At 50.8% G+C, this 4,552-nt stretch overlaps 1 long non-coding RNA gene across 1 annotated transcript; it reads left to right on the top strand.

Annotated features, from left to right (window-relative positions):
- Positions 1 to 519: 519 nt before the first annotated feature.
- On the top strand, positions 520 to 1,759 carry LOC118160086. Its single transcript, XR_004747324.1, has 2 exons — positions 520 to 878; positions 1,486 to 1,759. It is a non-coding gene; the product is annotated as an uncharacterized LOC118160086 (long non-coding RNA).
- The last annotated feature ends 2,793 nt before the right edge of the window (positions 1,760 to 4,552 follow it).

Below are 4,552 nucleotides of genomic sequence, written 5' to 3'. Positions count from 1 at the left end.
CCCCCCCCCCCCCCCCCCCCTCCCCTTGTGTCCTGTGTTTGGTTTCTAATGTTTGTATGTTGTGTGCCTGTGTGTGCGTGTGTTTTATTTGACCCATAACTGTATGAAGTCGCTAAATCCTAGAGGGGATGACAGAGACGTCCCTGGTTCAGCCTTTTTTGCCCCAGTCGTTGCAGAAATGTTGGAAAAGTGAGTACTATCCTTCTCTTTAAATTCGCTTTTGAAAGTATACTTTCTGCAGACTCCTGTCCGTGGTTTAGGTACTTGATTTGGGTGAAACAGAGCCAGACTTTCCTATTAACTAGTGCCCCGAGTGCAATTCCCTGTCGTCAGAGAACAAGAACTATAAATGGTGCTTGGCAGTTATAAATGTCTTGGCTTCTACAAAGGCTAACTTGCCAAAGCAAATAGGAAGTAACCTAAAGACGCTGAATAGGAAAGGTCCTCTTCTCGACGGGAAAAGAGCTTCCCAGAACGTGAGCTCTGTTTTCCCGTAGGGCTCCCTACTTACCTAGCCGTTCAGCGATTATTGCAGGCTTTGCCCGGTCCCCTCAGGTCCAATATCGCACAAGCGTTGTGCTGCAGACGGTACCGCAGCTTACTCTCCATCTCGTGCTGCGTTTCTCGTACCTGCAGAAAACTTACTTCAGCATCAAATAAACCCCGTGGGAAGCGTACCCGACTCATGCCTGCAGGACCATCCCGTTGGGGCTGGTAAAATCCATGAACGGGGCGATGCTTGGAAGAATGTCACCTATGGAGAAGGCAACACTCTCCTTCTGGGCAACAGTTTTTGGAGACTGGTTTCCCCACCCCACTGTGCATTTTGAAGGAGGCAGTCCCTAAGCTGATGCAATCCAACTGCATCTAAGCTGTAGGTTGTTACTTCCAGAAGCTATAAAGGAACTTAATGTGTGTGTTGTTGTTGTTGTGTTTGTTTGTTTGTTTGTTTGTTTGTTTTAATCGAGGCTCGTGTGCATGCGTTTGGCTTGTCCCGATGGCTGGTGTAGGTGATCGCTCACGTGCCCCAAAGTTCCTTGTGCTGATGTTGGATCTGCCCCTCGGTAAAGGACCGCAGCCCGTGTTCAGCTTTCCTTCCTTACCATGTCGTATGTATGTATTTGTCTACTTTTCTGAACGAAAGGGTGGATTTTTCATGGGTCTCTCTGTGAGCATATCAAGGTAGGCCGCAGTAAATACGCGTAAGCCAGTAGGCTGCAGCGCACACTGGACAGTATCCGAGTGCTACTCTGCCAGCAGTGGAGAGCCAGGTGAAGGTTTCCAGGGTGAGGGCTTGTTCTGCCTCAAGTTGAACAGAAAGTTTCCGAAGTTGAGCATCCCGGGGGATGTTTGTAGGGCTCTTGTTAGACGATAAAAGTTCAGATGGCTGTCGACAAAGGGGATTTTGTTGGCTCTTTTAGATAGCTATTCCTAGCAAAGATCGCATCGGTTACAAAAGGTAGTAGTAACCTTGCAGTTTCTAAGTTCTGTAGCATCTGTAGCAAAATAAACTGCCAGATGAATAAACGAGCAGGTACAAATACGCTTGACTCTATAGCTGAGATTAAATAACGTGCAGTTTCTTATGTGTTTTACCTTTCAAAGCACGTTGTTTCCGAGCGCCTGAGCTTTTTGCTCGTATTACCGAGGAAGGGAATGGCTGCGCTTCTTCCCCCCTCATCCCTCTATTTTAATTTCTCCTCTTTTCCCTCGATGACAGGGATTCAGAATGTTTTCCTCAGCTATCCACGTGAAAATTTTTAAAAATACAAGAAAACGCTGATGGTGAACGCTGACAGAATTGGGTGACATTTTCAAGGTAGAGGGCAAAGGACGAGGACATTTCTAGCACGTTAGTGTTACTCCGTTAACAAAACCGACGTACACGCCGCTTGCCGTTCCTAGTTTTTGGTTTGGTTTCCCTTCAGTAGTCTCCCCAAAGGCTTTTGTGGGCACGACGCGTATCTTTTCTGTTTTTCCAGGATTCAGTTGTTAGGGAAGACGACCGTGGAATCCGAGGGCTGTGGACAACCATCTACCAGATGGTTGTTGCAGACGGTTGTTGCGGTCGTGTTATTTGTCCTTTTAGCTTGCCCTTTCCTTTATCTTGAGTCGATTACTTTTTTTTTTTTTTTTTTTTTTTTTTTTCAGCACTATGTTTGCAGTGATAACATTGCTGCCGAGGTGTTCTTGACTAAAAATGATCTTAACTGTAGGTACTGAATTCACAGTGTGGCTTTGCGTAATGACTCCCATGATCACAACTTTTTTTTTTTGTTTTTTTTTTTCCTTTGTCACAGATAGGAAAAGCTCTTTCCAGCAAGATGGAGAAGGAATTAATTATACCTCTGCCTCATCCCGTGAGACCAGAAGACACTGAGTAACTAACTGTAAGCTGTGAATCTCAGGAGTCGCATGGCTAGGAGTCTCAGGTTCCTCCTCTGCCTGGCCCCAAGGCCCCAGGGATGAGAAATCTTAGGTTTTATGTTTTTTTTCCCTATGAAATCCTGTTGCGTTAAGGGACGTAGCTAGCTAATTGTTATGGTTCTGGTCAGATTCAGGGTACTGGACTATCATGGACACGGATTCACCCAATAACATAGCACGCCCTTGCTCTAGTCCCGTTCAATGAGAACCGTCACGGCTAGGAACAATGTAATGAACAGCAATTCCTTAGAGCGACAAGGACACGGGTTCTTTGGATTGCCGGCGATAAATTCTCTGTCCGCAAAAGCAAGGGAGCACGCATGACATACACAGGTAATCGTCCTGGCTGTTAACGCGTTAAAAGACACAAAGGCTCTAGATATTTCTAAGTTTCCAAGGAGACACGTGGTACAACCAAGTGTTCCAATATCACCCCACGGCGTCCCAGTGCGGGGGGAGGAGAGGCTCAGCCCATCGACTGATTGCAGAAGTCAGAAAGGTATCCTTCGTGGTGGTATCGTCCCTACCATCCCCTTTCGCTTAAGACAGTTGACGTTATTTTCTCTCTTTTAGGTGGAGCTTGAGTGACTCTAGCCAGGCATACCTTGGTTATGACGGAGGCCGCTCGATGCGTTGCCCCCCAGGGGAGGGGGAATCGCCGTGTGCCCACCAGTGCAGGTTCCGTAGCAGGGTGAGTGCCTGTGTGTGCGTGTGTTTTGGCCTGGAGCTGTCCTGCCTGGCCGTTAGCGATGGTAGCTAACGTGGCGGTCCGTCGGTGTAGTAAGACGTTGTCCGGACTGTTTTGGCAAAGACGTCCGGTCTGCCGCTGGGCACGTACTGAAGGGCAGCTGGCGCAGAGTCATCTCCGTAGTGTGTGGCAGATGCGGAGGGGGAGGAGGCTTGAGCTGCCTGCGAGCAGCTGTTCGCATAGTGCTTGAACGGTGCTAAAGAACGTCTGTTACTGAATCTGGAAAGATCGCAGGTGTGGAGTGTTTTTCGGTTCTGTCTTTTTTTTTTTCTCTCCAGCCTTAGATAAACCTTGGGAGGAACCGGTCCAAGGAAAGAGCGCCTTCTGGAACCGTCGAGCCTTCATTTGGCAGCTCGGTGACTGGCTCGGTCTACTTGTGAGGTGCTGAGGGAAGATGTCTGCTGTTCCAAAACGATACAAATAAAAACTGGGGTCCCTTGTGTCGTTGAGGGGTGGGTGCTAATGCTGGCAGCTGAATGGTTATCCTCTGACTACGTTTTGGTGTGTTGAAGCTGAAAGGCAGCTTGCAACCTAGGACGTCATCACAGCCAGAGCTGCCTCTGGCAAGGTGAGTGATGCAGCAGTTCCTTTTGCGTTGCCGTTCTCGGTGTCATTCTGAGTGTCCCCGCTTTGCCTTTTCGAGGTGTTGTAGCTGGCTTAAGAGGGCAGATGGACGCTTCTGTCTCGGGGACAGGTGAGCGGGCCGAGGTAAGGCAGCCGGTGAGAGTAACTCTGCTGTGGTCTTGGGGTTCTGAGCTTCCTGGTGGCCACGGTGGGTTCGTGATTCTCATCTCCCTGCCTTTTTTTCTCCGGGTAAAAAAATGGAGTGTTTCAGGTTGCCGCCGCACAACTTCCCAGCCGCGAGCGCCACGTTGCTCGAGGCAGTTGCTTCCTCCCTAAGACAGCGTGGGGTGCAAGTTTCTGCCGTTGTCCTTTGTGCTTGTTCCGGGCAAAGAGGGTGGGAATCCAGGCGGTGGGAATCCAGGCGGTGGCTCTCGTGGAGGCCGTCTACGGCCACCTGCTGGTGAGGCGGCGATACTGCAGGCAGCAAGCGGCAGCGCATGCGCAGAGGCGCCCCTGGGCGTCTCCTGCCGCCATGTTTGGTGAGTGGAGTTTACCGCGGGCGGCGCATGCGCAATGGCTCCCGCGGCCGCCTCCTGCCACCATCTTAGGTGAGTGGAGTGTACCGCGACCAGCGCATGCGCAGTGGCTCCCGAGGGCGCCTCCAGCCGCCGTTTTAGGTGAGTGGAGTGTGCCGCGGGCAGCGCATGCGCAGTGACGCTCGCGGCCGCCTCCCATCGCCATCTTTGGTGAGTGGAGTGTATCGCGAGCGGCGCATGCGCAGTGACGCCCGAGGGCGCCTCCGGCCGCCATCTT

The sequence above is a fragment of the Oxyura jamaicensis genome, unplaced genomic scaffold (assembly GCF_011077185.1).
Source record: "Oxyura jamaicensis isolate SHBP4307 breed ruddy duck unplaced genomic scaffold, BPBGC_Ojam_1.0 oxyUn_random_OJ83319, whole genome shotgun sequence".
Taxonomy (NCBI): Eukaryota; Metazoa; Chordata; class Aves; order Anseriformes; family Anatidae; genus Oxyura; species Oxyura jamaicensis.
Note: the sequence above shows the minus strand (reverse complement) of the source record. Positions and strands in the feature narration are given on the sequence as shown.